This window comes from Amblyomma mixtum, chromosome 1, assembly GCF_055824585.1.
Source record: "Amblyomma mixtum isolate Tamu chromosome 1, ASM5582458v1, whole genome shotgun sequence".
NCBI lineage: Eukaryota > Metazoa > Arthropoda > Arachnida > Ixodida > Ixodidae > Amblyomma > Amblyomma mixtum.
The window spans coordinates 168,595,667-168,616,481 of record NC_143012.1 but is presented as its reverse complement, the minus strand read 5'-3'; the positions used below and the strand labels follow the sequence as shown (position 1 = coordinate 168,616,481).

General features: G+C 48.7%; 1 pseudogene across 1 annotated transcript; it reads left to right on the top strand.

Moving 5' to 3' along the window:
* Nucleotides 1–1,855: 1,855 nt before the first annotated feature.
* Nucleotides 1,856–6,385, top strand: LOC149369734 (uncharacterized; annotated as a pseudogene). The gene is made up of 10 exons (XR_016289360.1): nt 1,856–1,876; nt 4,234–4,390; nt 4,489–4,566; nt 4,634–4,693; nt 4,756–4,830; nt 5,014–5,094; nt 5,172–5,231; nt 5,441–5,500; nt 5,705–6,082; nt 6,291–6,385. The product of XR_016289360.1 is annotated as an uncharacterized LOC149369734 (transcript).
* The last annotated feature ends 14,430 nt before the right edge of the window (nt 6,386–20,815 follow it).

Genomic DNA, 20,815 nt, shown 5'->3' with positions numbered 1-20,815 from the left:
TCCTCATCGAAATACAAAAAAAGGAAAGCTTGAGGCCTGGGGCAGTTCAAGAAACCTTCGACATTAACTGAAAGACATTAACTGAAAGAAACGCTGACCATCCAAAATAAACCAGGCAGAGCCGTTGTTGTGGGCGTCGGCGCCATTTCGTTTGGGATCTGTGATCGTTCTCTCGCGCCAAAGCAAATTTCCGACGTTTATTTTGGTAATCGAGAACAGAGTAGATGCATAATCCCGTCTGCTCGACGGAAGAAATGCACGCCAAGCGCGTAACAATCGCGGTACTCGCCTTCAAACAACAATTTAGAAACAACAAGGCAGCCATACGAAGTTACAGTAGGTATGCGACGCTACATACCATCAAATATGCTCCAAAACGCGACGATATTGCCGTTGTTTACGGCATATTCACGACAGTCGGCAGCTACACTGCAAGCCGCCATCTTCCCACGGACTACGTTGCCAGGTTCCAACTCCGTACTTTGTCCAGATTTAGCGAGTGTCTAAATAGCTGGCAACATACACAAACCGTTGGATCATGGCGGCGTTCATGCGTTGCCCACTGGAATGCATGGGCTCAATGGGCAGCTTTCCCTCTAGAGTTGGTTGTATTAACTCTATGCCCGCGGGTTGCTTGCGGGCTGACCGAGCGCGCTCGATTTTCTCGGGTTGCTCCGCCCACTTCCGGTGGCTGCCCGGAACGGGTTCGTTTTTCTCTGGCTGGGCGGTTTCGGGCTGCCAGCCGGCGGCCAGACTCTCCAGGACGATTTTGTGCTGGCAGCGCTCGGGCAGCTAGCAGACGACAGAGAGGTGTATGGTAGCGGGAAGCTCGCACGGCCATTTTTATAAGGACTAGAAGGACCCCGGTTCTTCATGCAATTTTTTCCGCGATGCAGAGCGCTTGTTTCGACTAGGCCACGGTGCATATCGACTGTGGCCTGCAATGGCACCTTTTGCGGTAGTTCTCGATGTTTATTGATATGTTTTGCGTGCGTATGCGCGATCATATTTCGATCGTCTCACGCTTCATATTACGATCGCATACTTCTGATTCATAAAATATTTTGGCTGTTAATTTCGTGCGCCCGGCGGATATTGCGATGGTGTTCGAGGCCTTTCACGAGAACAGCCGGATTCCAGTTCCGAGTACGCGTTCAGACGCGCGCATCATGTGCTGAACGTGTTTTACGAAGTTTTGGTTGAGCGGGGTACGGGAGCGTACGATCTTCATTGCGTTTGGCGCAGTGCAAAAGTGGATATGCTTTGAAAAACGCTTGACTGAAACATGTCCTTTATTAAAAGCCCTCACGAGCACATTGCTCGAGACATCTCTACGGGCATATATGTGGCCACACAGTTGTCGCGCCGACCAAGTGCTGATTCTGTCGTCGCCAACTGTTGTACAGCTTCATGCTCGGGCCTTCTGCTACATATGCTCAAAATATCTGAGAAGTACCGCAGGTACGCACCTCCTCGCGTTTGGCTCATTTATAAAAGAGATAAAAATAACCTCTTAGCGCTGATCGTCATGCAAACACACGCGGAACGTGAGGCGCCGACACGCAGGGCTTTATTTTAGCGCCTTTTATTCCTGTGCCGGTTCTCTGCTATAAAGCTCTATTATTACAAAAACGATACGCAGCTAAATTTATGCAGTGCACCCGCTTGTTCTAGGTGGACGTTCAACAAGCTGATATGCGCCTTTGCCGAGCTTATGCGTTCCTTGCCCGCAGCAAAAGCCGGCGCGCCCGACAGACTACAGTTGAACGAAACGTATCCCGATTCTTTTCTCCTTACAGCTTACAGGAAGCAGGTTACGAGTGTAGAAATCGCAACGACCACAGCAGAGTCCACCATGCAGGGTCGATCGACGGCGGTAATACCAGTCATATATACTTACTGCGTAGTAAGCAAACACGCAATAATCCGAGAGTACGGCTTGTCGTTTGATAAACAACGCACAGGCAGTTTTTCCGTCCTATGTGGTGTCGACTGAAACACGTTTTATATTGCGATTGCCCATCGCATGCTTTTGAGGATTTCTTGAAGCTTACACAGTGCACCGAAGGCACACGCTCGCGTTGTCGTTGCCGATGTATACGAGTGCGAGCTTGATCAGTTGCATGTTCTGCAGTCTGCGGCACGCAGCCCTCAATAACTGCAAGTCGTTGTTTTCGATACCAAGCAGAATATTTCTACGGTGCGCGTACGTAGCAATGAGACGCAGAACGCGAAGCTAGAGTATAGTGCCTAGAATACTGGCATATTCTAGGCACTATAGCTAGAGAGAGCATCTGCCCTCCGTGATCCGCGCCTTGCTTGCCGCCTTCATTGTCGGCCGGCTGGTTCCGGTGGCTGCCAGCCCACGTGACCATGATCCGTTTTCCTGTCAGAGACGAACTTGCGGGCTCCCCGAGCGCGGTTAATCGAAGAGGCCCAGTGTAAAGTCCCGCGATGAGAGGAAAGTACCGCCTCGCTTTGTACTTTGCCGCCGCCGCGCCACCTCCTCGCACCTCCTCGCCACCTACTAGATTCAGAGCTCCACGCGACGGGCACTGGCTGCACGCAGACGCGCGCCGGGTAGCGCTTCGCGCTGATTGGTCACTATAGCTCTCCCCGGGGTCGCCGTGGTTACGCGCGCGCTTTTGGTTTTCTTCGTGAAGCTTTTTGCTTTCGCGCGCCATATTTCACCCACTCGGCCAAAGAAGACCTTGCGCTCGTTGTTTCTCGTCGCGGCGCGCTCGCCAAATGCCACAGTGTTGCGCATATAACTCTTCAAACCGGCCTGAGGATGGCTGTGCAGTTTTCTTGATACCTCGAGGAAAGCGGGAACGCTTGAGGACGAAGCAATGGCTTCATTATATCGGGCGAAAGAACTTCGTGCTGACAAGAAGCAGCGTTGTGTGCGAGGTAAAGCGCCTCTCTCATTTTCCCGCTCTAGCGCATCACTCTGCTCGTTATTACTTGCCTCGCCTTTGGGCTACTGGTCAGGAGCTAGCACTGCAGATTCTGCTTTCTAATGTGAAGCCCAGGTGGATAGGTGCACGTGCTTAATCGTGCCAGCCGTAATTAGCAGCCTAAAAACTTCTCTTTAATGCGCTCTTGCATTTATAGGATCATGATGGAAAAGGTGTCCACAGAAAGGTGTGCACAAATATGTCATGTCCTCTGGTGACGTCACTCAGTATATCTCATAGGAATTCGACCAAAATCGGTGTCCAGCCTAATTTGAGTATGCCCAACTCAGTGGTCACCCCTAAATTTAGGTGGGACACCCCCGAAATTTGGCCCACCGGACCTCCGAAATTCGACTCCGTCTTGATTCGGCCAAAATCCGCGTGCGGTGTAATTTCAGTATGACCAGCTCAATGGTGACCTGCAAGTTTAGGTGGGCCGCCACTGAAATTTGGCCCACCGGACCTCCGCAATTCGACTGATTCTAATTTTGATCGAAATTGGCGTCGACATAATTTGAGTATGGCTGACTGAATGGTGGCCTCCAAATTTAGGTGGGTTACGCCCGAAATTTGGCCTACCGGACCCCAAAATTTAATTTCTTCCGAATAGGGCCACAACTCATTTCGAACCCGAATCCCGGTTTCTGCATCCAAATTATGCAGAAACCAGGAACCTTTGCTTTAATATGTGGGGCCCAGCGTTTCTCTCCGTTTTATTTTTTTTTTTCATTTGAGAATACAGGCAGTTCTGTGCAAGTTTAATAGACGAGGTGTAATCCATGCATTCTTTTAGCAAATTTCCGGAATCAGTGTTACTCAATCTGGGAGCGCGAGATATTCGCTGAAATTCCAAGTGGACTTCGTTCGGTTATTCTGTAATCACCTTAATTAGATGTCATTTATTCGTAAATATTTAGATCGCTCTAAATATTTTCGTTCGAAATATTTAATTTCGTGAAATCAGTTTGCGATTACTAAGTTAAAATCAAATACATGATAAATTATTATTTTTATAGCTTTCTTGTAATTTTTCGTTCGTAGCGGTGTGACCATGGCATCTCGCGTTTTATCCTTAGATGTTTCTTAACACCTCTCATTTCGGCAAAAATAACGGAGTTCTAGCTGCGATGGGCGTTCAGTTTCTTTCGAAATATCACGGGGATGCTTATGCGAATATATTCTTGGCATTGCTGTTTAACTATAAATTTTTAGCCGCGTCATTTGACGAAACTTGATTCATCCTCCTTGAGACACCCAATCTTCGAATTCATTCCAGGCACATTTCAGTGACGATCAATTTTAACCACTCATATTGCAAAAATATGGAAAAAAGAAGCTGAAGCCAAATGCGGTTCCGAAGCTTTTCTCGCACAGACCTGTTGTAAAACCAAGGAAACCGCACCAACTAAGACTTGACCCCCGAGAAAACAGAAGTGAGTGATAACTGCGGGTTTTTTCTTTCTTTGTTCATTTATTCGTATCAGTTCTGTCGCTTAGCGATGCAGTTCATCGCCTCATTTTTTTTCTGCAGCAAGTGTAAACAGTGTGGGCTTGCCTGATTCCTGCAATGTCTCCAGCATAGAGTCTGGCACTTGGATTGAAAAACTCTGTAAGCGATGTTCTTTGTGAGCGCATGAATTTAGTGCCTGGTCATGCGTTCTTACAATGTTCATTAGCAGCAGATGGAGGGAGCTCCAAGCTATCTGAAGCGTGCCATGATCCTGATTTAACCAATGGTAAACGTCCATTTTTCATATTTTTGGAGCGCGTGATATGAACGAAATGATTTTTCGTACAGCCTCTTCCACCTCCACTTTGCTGCCCGCTCCATGCCACGCCTCGACACCCGCCACAAATCCTAATGAAGTCTTTTGTAAGTCGTGCCCGTTTTAATTACGTCTGAATTTCGCACGTTCCTGCAATAATTTTACTCCTCAATCAGCGCTTCCCCAAAAGTTCTCGTTGCTACCTGATGCAATGCAGGAATAACGTTTGGCCAAAGGTATAAGCAATCCTTACTTTTGTTCATAAACCACCTCTCTGATCTTTCATGCAGCGCCTTCAACCAGTGCACGCTTGCCCGCTGCATGCAGTGTCGCAGCAATAGGGCCCGTCCCATTTTCAAGGGATCTCTTCTGTAAGCATCTTTTTTTTATTTACTCATGAATTTGGCTCCGATAGTCAGTTTCTACATTAGTTTCATACCTCTTTCAGCCCCATCTCAAGAGTGCTTTGAGCTACCAAGTACGTGCCATGAACCAGATTTAACCAATGGTGAGTTAGTTTTAATGTTTTTCTTGTATCAGATGGTAGCGTGATTTTTCATCCAGAATTCAGGAGCGCAGCAGCAGTCTGTAGACTTCAGTGAGTCAGCAGTACAGTTCACCGCTACAAGTGAATCGTGCTGTGAGCGGCTGCCTTCGTGTTCATACTTCAATATAGTCTGTAGTACATGTTCAGAACATTATTTCTTTTTTTTACAGCCCCATCCGAAGTAGATCAAGAAGTACCATGCACGCCTCACGAGCAGAGTTCAGTGAATGGTAAATGCTGCTTTTTGTTTAAGTGTAGCTTGTAACATACAGCAATTTAGAACACATTGTGCTGCGATGCGGCTTTTACTACTAATATGCGTCAAAGAAAGCAGAGCTTTCGCGCCTCATTAGAAACCCTGAATGTTATGTTTCTTAGACTTTCGTGAGTTTAGGGCTTAACTTTCACCTTTTGAAATCTGCTTTCTTTTTTAGCATCCCAGCGAGCACTCCTGGAACGCATAGCAGATTTGGAACGCGCCAAAAAGGGTGCGAACAGAAAACTACAAATCGCTAAAAAGAGATACCTGAAGTGTGAAGCGGAGAAGGCGCACCTACAGAAGAAAATCAAGCACCTCTTCAATGATGATCAAATGTCGTCAATGGAGCGGTTGTCCACTCATGGTTGACGATGGGAAGCTGACACTGGTGAAGTCGCTGAGACTACAGCTTGCATGCGGAACGCAAGGCTATAATCTGCTCCGAGATTATGATTACCCACTGCCTTCTGAACGGACACTGCAAAGAGACATCGAGCATGCGAAGTTTCGACCTGGAATTCTAACTGATATTTTGGAACCGCTAAAGGTGAAGGTACTTGTGAATGTTTTGATAACAGAGCTTTTTGTCGATTTTTCTACAGTACAATCTCATTTTCCTGAATTGCTTTATCAGTACGGGTGTAGCTATTCCCGCCTTTTTACTGTTCTTTCGTTTTCTCTGTCCATATTTTTTTCCCATCTTAGCGTTACTAGTGCGTATCAACATTTAGTCGTTACTAATGTTGACTTGCATTTTGCAGATCAATCTCATGAAGCCGGAGGAGCGCCATGCTGCCAATTGCATAACTTGCCAACTAATTTCATGAATTTTGAGTTCATTAAAGCTCTCGTAAGCCATGATAAAACAGATGATATAAAACTTGGAGCGTAAATTGCTGGGCTAGTTGGTTCATAATATTGTCAGGGTGGAACCAGTGGAACACAGACGCAGGACAAGAAAAAGGAGGTACACACCACACCGCGGTGTGGTGTGTGTACCTCCTTTTCTTGTCCTGCGTCTGTGTTCCGCTGGTTCCACCCTGACAACAAATATAACTTGCCCCGCACCTAAATGCTTCCTTTCTTGATCCAAGCCACTACGACAAAATGAAGGTAGGCCCAGCTTTTTGCATTTTCCATAACGACACTGCTTCAGGCTTGCGCTTACTTCAAAGCAGAGGAAAAATTCCGAGAAACCCTCTTACTACTGTATGGTTTATCGAAACCGTGTTCAGGTGGTTTCGCCTGATGACGTCACGGACAACCAAGCTAGTTTTTAGCCACGCAGTTAAAGAGGAGTATGACTCCAGTGTAGCATTTTTGTAAATGATAATCGAGGTCTTCTCTAAAATTCAAATTGTACATGAAAAAAAAGGCTGTCCGGAAGCCTGTCTTGTCTTTTTTCCTCCTTGTTTTCCTTGTCTTGTTTCCTTGTCTTTTGTGCCTGTCTTCGTTTGCGCTGTTTATTCAAGATGCTTAACCAACTAGCCCGCCAAAACGTGTTAAAGCACTAGAAGTATAAGACGTCCTTCTCACAATGTACAACGTGTTCCTGAGCAGGTTAGGCCAGGATGGGCTAGAAAACTTTTTCTACATTACGTGCCGAAAACCCCATCCCGAGACTATGAGTTTAAGTGTAGCTTAAGGAACGCAACACTCGGTCAGTTTTTTGAAGCCTAGCAAATCTGGAAGCTACTCCAAGGAGGAAGGTTATTTATTATTACATTTACGCGACACAAGTGAAGCAAGAAGCGACACAGATGCTATTCAAGCGCCAGACGATCTTCTTGACCTGAGCCCTGAAATAGAGCAGTCATTAGCGTACCTAGCAGGCTACGTTGCTTCAAAACTTGCGAAGCGAGTACAGTGCGAAAATTGCTATAATTCTCCAATTGAACGAGGCAGCTCCACGATGCTGATAGAGCTCAAAAATGTTTCAAAGCATCACCAATCTTTGACCACTCCATCACAAGGGGTGATCGAAGTGATAAAAATAGCTGAAAACTACTTCCGCACTGATAAGGAAAAGCTAATCCGTAATTCTGTACATGAGTCAGAGGTGCAAAAACCATCACCCAAAGCCTAACCTCACAGACATGCTTTCCTTCTTGCCATAATTTACTTGAAGACGTTAAAATATTCGGCAAAGTGCGCATGGAAATTTTAGTGAAAAGTAAAAGCGGCTAAAAAGATCTTCCGATGAGAGTTCCAAATGTGCCAGTAAAAGTAATTGCATGCGCGTTGCTGTTTCAAACATTAAATGAGATGTTGACGTTTCAGTGCTTGCAAAGCAAAGGGCCTTTATATGACACTTAAAACATCTTTCATAAGCAGCAAGCCACTGTCTGGGATAGATTGTAAAATTTTGTAGCCACTGTGTACTTAATATCTAACGTGAGAATTTTGCATTTGATGTCGAAATAAATTTCGTTCACAACAGAAACGACTTTTTATTTCAACCCGCTTTCAATTTGCTGTAACATAAAACTGAAATAGCTCAATGGGCAAGTGCAACAAGAAAAAAAAAGAAGCTTCAGAGCGTCCATATGGGGTGAGGGAGAGAGAATAAACTTTAAAGAAAACTGCGTTTCGTGCGTTGAACTTCCTTTTAATCCAGAGTTTCGGCTCTAAATAATGTGCTAGCCCTTGCACCATGTAGCATCGGCGTCATTACATCAGTCTCCATTTGGAATGACTGTACTGGTCATTTTTGGCCACACTAAAACTGATTTATTCATGCATGGCGTAATATTGCTTTTGTACACTTGTGCTTGCTTTTTGTGTTCTATTTTGATCTGCCACTTTTGTAAGCTTTTGTAAGTCCCTCACTTATGGGCCGCGCATATCACTGCATGCACTTACGTTCGCATCAGGAAACTAAACACATCGTCTTGCACTGCACTTGCAACTAATTTATTGTACGCCGCCGTAAACACTAGCAAACCGTTAGATGTCTTGCACTGATACGCTTAATACGCATTAATATATGCCTGTAGCAGTACCTGGTTGATTACGCGTCGCATTGGAATACGCATTATTGGAATACTCACATAAATAATATATGCTCTAAGGCACGCAAAACAATTTGGGCACTAAGACGCAAAATCCGTAACGCAGCTCCCGATGTAAAAACACTCACTTATTACACCCTTGTAAAACCTGTAATTGAATATGGTAAAATTGTTTGGGATCCTTACACTGCGTCTAACAAACTAAAAATTGAGAAAGTTCAAAAACTTGCTTCCCGTTTTATTTTCAATAAATATCGCCGAACTGATTCACCGACCGAATTATGTAAATTAGCAAACCTTAAAAGTTTAGAATACCGCACTAAGGTAGACAGGCTGAAGTTTTTTTACCTTTCAATCCATGGCCACTTGAATATCAACACATCACCATATTTTACAATACACCCTAATGAAACATCAAGACATCGCCATTCTATGTATATTCCTGTGCCGCGTTCTTATAACGATTGTTTTAAGTACAGGTTTTTTCCTCGTGTTATTAAAGAATGGAACATGCTGCCAGAGTCCATTGTAAATATTAACTCCCTCGACGCCTTTCTAGAATGCCTAAAATCTTACCTGGACCGTAGTACACCGATGTAATAGTTTTGCCTCAGCACTTGCGTGCGTTATTCTTATCTACTGTTTGATTTCTCCTTTGTTTTTTGTGTCGATATCGCAGTTGTGAAATGTACCTTGTTTTGAACGTGAATTTATTAGGTTTTCCACTCCTGTAATAGCCTGAGAAAGGCTGACAGTATCAATAAATGAAATGAAATGAATGGAAGAACATCACATCTTCTTTCACAGGCAGTTTTTGTTATTGAAACCCCCCCAAAAAATGCTTGCTTTTGGGAAATATTTACAAATTAGTACCTTAAAAAAATTTTTCTCGACGTTCTCATCGCTTGGGGAACCGTTTATTAGAATTCTTTTCACTACCGAAACTAAAAAAGCACGCCAGGGTTCAAAGGCGCGGCTGGCCGGCGGGCGCTTGCGTGAAAAAGAGTGCCGTGTGCTGCGTGGGCTGCCGGTGGGCGAGGAGAAACGAGGAGGAATGCGCCGCGAAGGAGGAGAGTGTCGCTACTTTAAAAAACATCTAGGGGCTTTACCACAGTGTTGCTGTCAGCGACCCCACGGCTTCCACCCCCACCTTCCTCCTCATATACCGTGTTGGAGACTACGTAATGGGCGCGCCCAACTCACGGCCACTATAATCGGCATGCATACGTGTCCGGCTGGCGTTGCATAATTATAGAACGCTTCCGACGGCCTTGCGACCTCAGAATTTCTGCTCAACTGCTCTGACACGACTCAAACACTGCCTATTCGCGGCCGCTATAGTTGGCATGCATACGTGTCCGGCTGGCGTTGCATAATTCTAGATAGCTTCGGATGGCCTTGGAAGCTCAGAATTCCTGCTCAACTGGTCTTCCACGTCCTGGAATTATGCAACGCCAGCCGGACACGCATGCATGCCGACTCTAAAAGCCATCGAGCTCGCTTCGAGGAGCGGCAGCGCCTTCGTTGCGCGGCAGACATGGCAGTTTGCCGAAGCAATGAGTTTCTACAAGAACTGTGGTCATCCAAGAGAGTGAGTTCTTTTTGTTTTGTTTTGGAATGTTTGTTTTCGTGGATCGAGGAACCTGGAGTTATGAGCGCGAAACGTGTTCAATGCACGGCATGAATTGGGTGAAACGTTCACGTACAGGTTGTTCACTGAGCCTCCTTCGTTAACTTTTTTTACCGTGTTTTTTACGTTCTGTGCGGGGGCGCACCTTGTTTATACTGAGCCTCCTTCGCTAATTTATGCTTTTTTACCGTGACTTTCCCCTTCTGGTGGATGGTATTTAGTATTTTTTTTTCATGTAACTGCCTATGAACTGCTGCGCTCTATCACGTTAGCATGGCTTTAGGAGAAGACCCTGGAGGAGCCTGTAGAATTGCTCGTGTTTTTAAATGTTTCACGGCTTTTGTACGGCTATGAAATCAGGGGACCGAATCCGTAATAAAATGAGATACTCTTTATACCAGCTTCAAAATGTACAGCAATATCAAACATGCAATAAAAAGTTGGCAGGTGGTCAGACATCTGTAGCAAATTTCTGTAGATCATTATGCTTCCGATTGTGCATTTGTTTGGTTGGTTTGGTTTATGGGGTTTAACTTCCCAAAGCGACTCAGGCTATGAGACGCCGTAGTCAAGGGCGCCGGAAATTTCGGCCACCTGTGGTTCCTTAACGTGCACTGACATCGCACAGTACACGGGCCTCTAGGATTTCTCCTCCAAAGAAATTCAACCGCCTCGGCTGGGATCGAACCCGCGTCTTTCGGGTCAGCAGCCGAGCACCATAGCCACTGAGCCACTGCGGAGGCGATTGTGCATTTGTGTTATGTGTTTTAGCGTTTGTGGTCTCATAGGTTCGGGTGAGCTGCATTCTTAGAACTCGCGTATATTTTGTTTTGGGCTACTATGGTGTTGGCTTTTTGTCATTTTTTATGGCTTTGTTGTTTGTGCTCAGGGTGGGCTGAGCGTTGGGAACGGTTAGTGGGCAGCCCCCTGCCCAGTATATATGTCGGGGTTGTAGCTCCTGCTTTTGGAAGATAGAAGATTTGCTCACCGCAATTTCCTAGCAACATCAGCACTTTCGCTCTGTGGCACTAGTAGTAATGTGGATAATTGGAGCACTTGGTTCAGCATTTTGCTCACTGGAATGACACACTACTCACAGGCGTGAATGGGCCTTGAATTTCAACTGAATTTCAAACATCAGTGTAAGTTAGAGCTCGTGTCGTTTTATATTTCTTCATCCGTGTGCATAACGCTGTTACACTCGCACTGGTGCTCTGTTAGCAGTAAAGTAAAAAAAAAGTGAAATGACAAGACTGCACTTATTGGAGTCATACCTGTTTATTTCAGGACTACCTGCAGCGTGGGCTTAAGGGCCCTGCCAGGAGGTGATGACATTCCCTTAACAGCAGAAATTTTCAACAGTATGCAAGGTGATTCGGCAGCAACATCACCCACCGCCAATGTTGAAGGGCTAGAGCCCGCAGCAGCTAGTCCTGGTCAGCTTGCCAGGCAGGAAGACTCCACAGTGCGGGAGCCGACCGCAGAACGGTCAAAAAAAGTGTCCAGTTGCGATCACTTCGAGCAGCAGCTCCTTTCCCAGCTGGTCAAGAACACCGAAAATGAGACTTTCGCGCAATCTGTTGGCATGAGCCTTGACAGGATGCCAGAATAGAATCGCCTCTCGCTTGAAGGTTAGAATAATGGAGCTAATAGCTGAATATGACGAGTTTGAGGCTTAATTTCAAGATGTACTTTTTGAAGTGTAGGTGAGAGCAAAGGAATCATCTGCACTCTGTGTCTTTTGATAACCTAAAGAGCATTGCCATTTCATTTTTTGCATTGCGTGCCATGCAGTGCAGTTTCCTATCATCGTTCTGTTCGTGTTCCTTTTGTTTCAGTGTACTACAAAGGTGTGATGTATCTGTTAGACTTGAATGTTTCATTGCAAGCATTCTAAGCTCCAATGTTGTTAATAGTCTCCTACCTCTTTCACCACTTCATTGTTTCGGAATTCAAGCTGTCTGCATTGTCATGGTAACTCGTGTTTCAACTGTTACAAGGGATTTTTCAATATTTACAAGCGATTTCATGATTATAACATGCACCATTGGTAATTTATACATGAAGCATGTTGAGCAATAGTTGTACACCACCTTGGCATGTTCAAAAAAATATTTCACATGAAAACAACACAAACTTAACGTGGTGTGCGTGCACAAAAGCAGAAGTACAAATGTTTCGTGTTTTTTGACATCCGTAGGATATCTTCAATTACAATCCACTCGAAAGTCCTTTACGAAGTGGTCACGAGATATCAAAATAAAGTTTTATACATTTGAGCTGGCGTGGGATGTTCTTGTTTTGCCCGAAAAATGTAGTCAACAGCTTCACGCTAGCCGTCAACACCGCCTTACAACTTTCAGTTGCCATGGCCCATGGTAAACAACCACTTAGGGACATGGAGTACTTTGCTATGGCATCCTGGATTCGCATAGCATCTGAAGCAGAGCGGGCGCCGCCGGAAGTACTCTGAGGATTTACATTTGCGACGGTCTGCCTCCACCCGCCTTCCTGGACATTGTCGCCAGTGACCCGGTCGCCGTAATCATTTGGGCAATATGCCTTGTCAGCCAGGAGAAAGTTGTGCAGGCAGACCGCCGCACCTACCATGGCCGTGAGCAACTCAATGTTGCCACTCACGGTCCTGAGGAAGCAGCGCCAACGGGAAACCAATATTCCGAAAGCGTTCTGCACGCAACGGCGCGCTTTGACAGCCTATAGTTAAAGACTCGTTTTATCTCGTTTAGCTGTCTTCCGGGGTAAGGGCGCATGAGATAGGCCCGTATTTGAAATGCTGCATCGCCCACGATGCAGTGGCCACCCGTTATGACCTGAAGGCAAGCTGAGGGTATTGTTCTCAAAGTTTTCTGATTAGGCTTTCTGAGAAGAAAGAGCCATCAGAAAGTCTGCCCTGAGCACCAATATCCACTAGCAGAAAGCGATAATTTGCATCTGCCACTGCCAACATCAGCAATGAGTAGAAACCCTTATAGTTGTGTAACTGAACCACTGTCAGTAGGGCAAATAATTGCAAAGTGCTTCCCATCTATGTACCCTACACAATTGGGAAAGTTCCACTTCGTGGCGAACTCCTCTCTGATGAACTCCCATTTGTCGGAAGTCAGCTGTCTGAGCACAAGCGGGGGAAGGCAGTTCCAGATGGCAGGCAGGGTCTCTTTCAGAATGCCAGAGACTGTCGATACATGCATACGATAGCTTATAGCGACGTCCATCATAGAGCCGTCTGTGGCCAGAAACCTGTGAAGAGCAGAAGTAGCAAAGTAATTGTATTGCAGCACTATCGTTCGTTAAAATAAGTTTTTTCTGTATTGAATTATCTTGTATATGAGGCGCAAGTATGTTGAAGAGGATTGTTAATATACAATCAGGGTCGCGCGGGGACGGGGGATGATTAACATAGCTATATTAAGGTATGTTCAAGGGTCAAGTCACGTCTGACGTGTTGTTTATTAAAAAAGGGACCTTTAACGTGCGGCGCGTAGGTGGAAAGAAATTAATGTGAATAACGGAAGGCAATTAACCAATATAACACAACTGGGCAATGGGGACAAAAAAAATATTCGGCGAGAGAATTCCATGCTCGCATAAAGTTAATGGTCGTTTGAAAACAAACGCAAAAAGTGGGCAAACGATATACAATTGCTTTTCCTGCTACTACACTGAATAAGAACAAGAACGGTAGAAAGCACAGTTTCTAAGCTCATCAGGCGTCTATACGGCCACTTTCAGCTTGAAGTCAAGGGACCAGCTATTCATAGCGAGAAACGCATGTTAGCCTTGTTGATGGAAAAGTATCCCGTATGACAACAAGCGGATGTCAGTGAGTGCAATCAAGGGTGGCTGAAGTGGGGAATATTGACCGTAAAGTGACTGCCAGCCTTTCTCCTGGGCTGATTGGATTCTAGTGGTTCGGTGGATGGATGATGCGGTTGCAGACAAGGCTCGAAACTTTATCAAATGAGGCTTTGGTCATCCTGCACAGAAATTAATTTTACATGATTTTCAAGGATGCACTAAGCGTGTTTAAAGCAACCCCGAACATCGTTACTGTGCAGCTAAATATTTAAACATTCGGATCAAACAGCACCAACCATCGGCTCTAAAAAATACATAATAGTTACTGCGCCACCTCCTTTCTCAAAAAATCATTATTGTTACAAAACGTAATGCAGTATTATTATTTGTGGATAGTAATAAAAGGAGCCGAGCAGTCACAGTGAGTTAAAAAAGAAGCGCCACAAAGCTACACACGAGTGAAAGTCATTTTGTGCGAAGTGTGCTTACCTGAAGTACTTCAAATAGTAATCTGGGTCCGTTTGCCGTAGTTCTTGCACAAGCTGGTGGTACTCGCCTGTGCTTTTCCGGTGTGCGAAAATCTTTCGCACATACATTGAGCGCCTGTGCTTTCGCCGCAAGCGGTGGACTAGTAACACGACAGCAAGTTTCTGTCGCGCAGATAGCACCCTAGATATATTTCATATTGTCGCCGACAAACGATTGAAGAACAAAGCCCAGGTTTAATAAGACGATATGGGCGTTCCAGACAGCAGGGAGCTCGAGCGAAGAAGATCTTCGAGCACCTCGAATGCCGAAGGCATGGCGTGTTCCAGGTAAAACAGCTCGGCCGCGGTACGGCGCCACTGATTGGATCGTACGGTGGCATCGCTCCCCCTCTCTGAAGGGCACCGATTCGGTGCCGCAGCAGTGAGAAGCACAAGAGAGAAGGGACGCCACATGGGTCCGGCGGCAGATGTAGACACGCCTGAAGCGCTAGCGGGCGTGGTACGGCTTCATCCGTGCTACATAAACGACTTAGGATGTCGGCCGTTTAGAGGAGCGAACTGTGCCTTGGGGTGAACGTCATAGTTCACCTCACTGACTTGGCGGAGTACCTCGTTGGGGCCGAAATATCGGCGCATGAGCTTTTCGGAGCGCTCATGCGTGCGGATGGGGCTCGAAAGCCAGACTTGTTCGCCGGGCTGGTAACGAACAGCTCTGTCGCGGAGGTTATAGCGGCGAGCGTCGTGGGTTTGCTGGTGCTGGATGCGCTGTCGAGCGAGTTGGTGGGCGGCCTCGGCGTGACGAACGAAGTGAGCAGCATCCATAACAGATGAGGGAGCACTAGTCGGAAGCAACATTGCGTCCAGCATGGTTGTGGCTTCGCGACCATGCACTAAACAAAATGGATTGAAGCGCGTCGTTTCTTGTAGAGCAGTATTATAGGCAAATGTAACGTAAGGGAGTATGACGTCCCAGTTGCTCTGGGCTGCGTCAACATACTAGAAATCATGCCTCAGCGATCGTCTTGTTGAGCTGTTCGGTGAGCCCGTTTGTTTGAGGGTGGTAAGTGGTTGTTTTGCGATGACTTGTACCGATAAGGCGGGAAACCTCCTGCTTAATGGTCGAGGTGAACGCCGTTCCCCTATCAGAACGATGATCGGTGCACCGTTACGAAGCACAATGTTTTGAACGAAAAAGTTCGCAATTTCGTCAGCGGTACCACGAGGGATAGCTTTAGTTTCACAGTACCAGCTGAGGTAGTCGGTGGTGACCGCAATGAAACGGTCACCCAGCGTGGACTCTGGAAATGGGCCGAGTAAGTACATGCCGACTTGGTGGAAGGGGTCTTGTGGCGGATCAATAGGCTGGAGTAGTCCGGCTGGCTTATTCGGTGGCGTCTTGCGACATTGGCACTCGCGGCAAGTTCTGACGTAACGCTGGACAACTGCAGCAGCCCTGGGCCAGTAGTACGTTTAGCGTATCCGCGCCAAAGTGCGGGAAGAACTCAGGTGACCAGAAGATGGGTCATCGTGGCACGCCTGCAGGATTTCGTCTCGCAAGGCTGCAGGTACAACGAGCAGGTGGTAGTTTTTCTTATAAAGTACGACATCGTGCAAGCAGAATGACGACAGTCCACGTGAGAAGATTCGCGGTGGTGGCTGAGCGCTTCCTTCAAAATACTCAATGAGAGGCCGTAGTTCACTGTCGTCTCTTTGGTATTGAGTGAGGACGGACGTGGAGATGGCACCGAGAAAAACAAAATCGGCGTCGGGATCAGCTCGGTTGTCCTCAACAGAAGCACGAGACAGACAGTCGGCATCACTGTGCTTCCTACCGGACTTAAACGATGGTGACGTCGAACTCTTGAAGGCAAAGGCTCCAGCGTGCAATCCGCCCCGAGGTATCTAAGAGGTTTGCCAGCCAGCACAGCGAATGGTGATCACTGACGACTTTAGAAGGGCGGCCGTATAAGTACGGGTGAAATTTAGTAACTGCCCACACAATTGCCAGGCATTCTTACTCAGTGGTGGAATAGTTCGCCTCCGAGCGCGACAAGGTGCGACTTGCGTATGCGATTACGCGTTCAAGACTATCCTGCCACTGCACAAGGACCGTACCGAGGCCGATGTTGCTGGCGTCTGTGTGCAGTTCAGTGTCGGCTGACTAGTCGAAGTGGCCAAGGATGGGCGTACTTTAGAGACGAGTGCGGAGGTCTTCGAAGGCCTGTTGTTGCTCCTGGCCCCAGAAGAACGGTTCGGCATCTTCCGTGAGGCGGATGAGGGGCTCAGCGATCTGGGAGAAGTTCCGCACAGAACGCCGATAATAGGCGCAGAGACCCAGAAAGCGGCGCACACTTCGCTTATCGGTTGGCATGGGAAAAGCAGCGACGGCGGCTGTCTTATCGGGATCAGGGCTTACTCCCTTAGCGCTCACGATGTGGCCCAGAAACTTCAACTCCTGGAAAGCGAAGTGACACTTCGCGCTGGAGGGAAAGACCGGCCGAACGAATTGCGGCGAACACGGCGCGCAGGCGCCTCAGGTGCTCTTCGAACGTAGCGGAGAAGATGAAAACGTCATCCAGGTAGACGAGACAGGACTCCCATTTTAGGTCGGCAAGCCCGGTGTCCATCATCCGCTGGAAGGTGGCAGGAGCCGAGCACAGTCCGAAAGGGAGCACCCGGAATTCGTACAGACCATCCGGTGTAATAAAGGCGGTCTTTTCCCGGTCGCGGTCGTCCACCTCGATCTGCCAATAGCCACTACGTAAATCTAGTGACGAGAAATACGTGGCGTGGCGTAGCCAGCTCAGGGAGTCATCAATCTGCGGCAGAGGATAAACGTCCTTTTTGGTGACTTTGTTTAGACGCCTGTAATCAACAGAGAACAGTAGGGTTCCATCCTTCGCCACAAGAACAACAGGCGATGCGTACGGGCTCGTCGACGGCTGTCTCACGCCGTCCTGGAGCATTTCTTGGAACTTGTCAGCGAATGGCGTCACGTTCCTTAGAAGAAACCCAGTAAGGCGGCTGGCATAACTGTCGCTGATTTGCGTCAACTATAATGTGGTGCTTTGTAAGCGGAGTCTGCCTAACTTTGGAGGTGTAGGCACACAGTAGCGGAAAGATTCGATAATGCTCTCCAGGCAGCGTTTCTGATTAGACGGGAGGTTCGGGCTCACGTCGGTCTTTATAGGAGTGGTTGGCGTCTCCACTGATGCTGCGATTTCGGACAACGCGTGCTGTCCCACGAATTCACCAAGTTCTTCGAAATATGCAATAGCTGTTTTGCCAGCCAAACACTGAGGTTCAGAACCAAAATTGGTCACCAAAAGTTCTGTTCGCCCACTGTTCAATAACTCCGCGAGCTACACAGACTTGCCGAGCCAGGAGCAGCGAGATGTTGGTTTCAGCTATGCCACGAGTGCAGGGGCAGTTATCGCACTCTATGGTAACAAACACGCTGGCTATTGACCGTATCTACACCTGGTCGTCTAAGACGCACAACTTAGCCCAGCGTGGCACGGTATCGTCGTCGACATGGCTTTGGGTGGAAAACGACACGATTAGCTCCTGAAGGTTAATGTCGGCACCGTACTCCTCAAGAAAATGCAAACCGAGTATGAGGTCCTTGGAACACCTGGGTAACACAGCAAAGGAACCAGGGAAAGTAACACCGCGGATCTGGATTCGCGAAGTGCAGACACCAATCGGAGTTACGACATGGCCACCAGCTATCTGGATCTGCGGCCAAGACTGTGGGTTTCTAAGCGGACACAGGCCACCAACCACCGCGGGTTCGAGCTTCGCGCGAGCCTAGGGCCCCGATAAGCCGTCACCACGCACACACTGGGACACCGACGCGGTGCACTCAACCTCCGCTGGGAGGAGAGCGAATCGCCGCAGAGAAATAGGCCTCCAAGTTCACCAAGTAGACCTTTATTCACGACGTCCTCCAGCAGTACACACACACTCAATCGTCACCCCGTAGCGGGGGCGCGCGAGGAGCAAGCCTCCGCTGCGCGCACGAAGCGACTCGAGCAATGCACGCCGCTGCAGGAGAATGTCCCCGCGGCAGTGCTGTGATCTCCCTCTCGTGTCGACCGTTGGGCCGGTTGCGAGAGACAGTGGGCAATAAACGCAAGGTACGCCTGTCGGAGGTCGCTGGACCACGCTGGACAGGCTCGAGCCGCTGCAGGTCAGAGGACACGTGCGGGCGAGCTCGAGTAAGCACTGGTCCGAACGGCAAAGGCCGGCACGGACAAACAGTAGCGTACGCACCTTACGCTGTCTCGGAGGGATCTCTCTCTGGGCCCCGCTCGGACGGTCGCGCGGTGCGCGGCCGCCAAAGCGGGTCCCGAAATCCCGCCAAAAGGCACCAATGGCAAAGGCCGTTTGGGAGCCGGGGCGGAGCTGTGGCCAAACGACAGTGATTAGTCACCTAGCCGCCTCTCCACCGCCTGAGTCGGGAGCAAGGGAAAGAGGAGAAACAACGCGGGAAGCCGGCAAGGCCGCGCAAAGGCAACGGCGGAAAGCCAGGATTCCCACAAGACCAAGGGGTAAGAACCTTCCTCAGGGCCGTGGCTAACCGACTCCTCATTACAGAAAAATCGGCGCCGGTATCCACGAGTGCAGTAACGTCATGGTTGTCGGCTGATACCAGGATTTCGGCGGAAACCAATCGGTCGCAGCGCGGTGTTGAGGCCGTCGGGTCAGCTCGTCGTCGATCGGAGCGTCGCGGCGAATCTTCGGGTGGAGGCTCTTGACACGGTCCAGTAGCGGTCGCCCTACCCCCGGAGGACGCCGTCTTCAGTCTTCCCAATGTGGGGACGCACCTCTGAACTGGCCAGAGGATGACGGGCGGGCGGGCGAAGGGAACCGCCTTGGGGAAGGCGATTGGGACTGGCGTCGCTGCGATGTCGAGGACTGCACATTATCAGCCAGGTATAGCTCGATATACTGTGGTCTTCTTCGTAGCGCGGTCGAGCTGCGTCAGGTGAAAACTCCCTTAAACCCATTCTTCGGTAGGGGCTTTGACGAAGCATGTGGCCGGGCTCCCCGCAGTGGTAAGAGCGGCCGATTGCTTGGCGTACGCCAAACGTGCGCTTTGCTCATGGGTGGCCTGGACTCCTGCGGCGCGGAGGGTACTGCAGAGATGGTACTGGCACAGAAGCGAATGGGGAAAAGGCTTGCATCACTGGCCCAGGACTACGCAGGCCCAGGTGTAGTGCGTCGATATACGTCATAACTGCAGGTGCCGGGTGTGGAGCTGGGGGCGGCTGCACAACTCATCGGATTTCGTCACGTACCACGTCCGTTACGGCAGCAACAGTGGCCTGAGGAGCTTTAAAGCGAAGTTTCGCCAGTTCCTCGCGCACAAGGCTTCTTACGAGCTCCCGAAGCTCCTCAGCGGGCAGCGACGTAGGTGTGCACTGGGAAGCGGCTGCTACAGTAGCCTGACGTCCGTAGTGCGCGCCCCGTTCCTGCAGAGAGCGCTTGATACCCGTGGCCTTCCTAGTAAAGTCAGCCACTGTTCTTGGTGGGTCACGGACCAGTCCGGCAAACCGCTGCTCCTTTACGCGGCGCATTAAGTGGCGCACATTCTTGGCCTCGGCCATAGCAGGGTCGGCCCGATTGCACAGTAGCGTCATGTCCTCGATAAACATCGCGACGCTCTCATTCGACCGCTGTGATCTCCAGTGCAGGGCGACCTCAGCCTTCTCTTTCCTTTCGCCGGTGGTAAGTGTCGCTAGGAGCTCTCGGCGAAAAACTTCCCAGGTGGCAGAGGAAGCTTCGTGGTTCTCGAACCATGTTTTGGTCGAGTCCTGCAGCGCAAAGTAGACGTTGCGCAATTTGCGCTCGCTGTCTAACTCATTGAAACCTGCCACTCGGTCAAAGGTGGCCAATCAGTCCTCGAACCTGTCCCCGTGGAACGGTGGTGGCGACCAGGGTGCGTGGAGGACGAATGGCTAGGCATTCCCGGAATGGTGAGTTGTCTGTCTAGCCACGGTGAATGTCATGGCTCTTACCGGCGCTGTCAGTTGACCGAACTCTGGTTGTAGGCCTCGCAGGCGGCGGCTCGCTTTGTGGACGGGTGTTGAGGCCATGCGTGGAGAACAGGCGTCAAGAGTGTCCTCGCAGTCTGAGTACATGGGAGGCATCCCAGCACCTCCACCAAATATGTCACTGACAAACGGTTGAAGAACAAATCCCAGGTTTAATAAGACAATATGGGCGTTCCGGACAGCAGGGAGCTCGAGCGAGGAAGAAGACGATCTTTGAGCACCTCGAATGCCCAAGGCGTGGCAAGTTCCAGGTAAAACAGTTCGGCCGCGGTACGGCGCCAC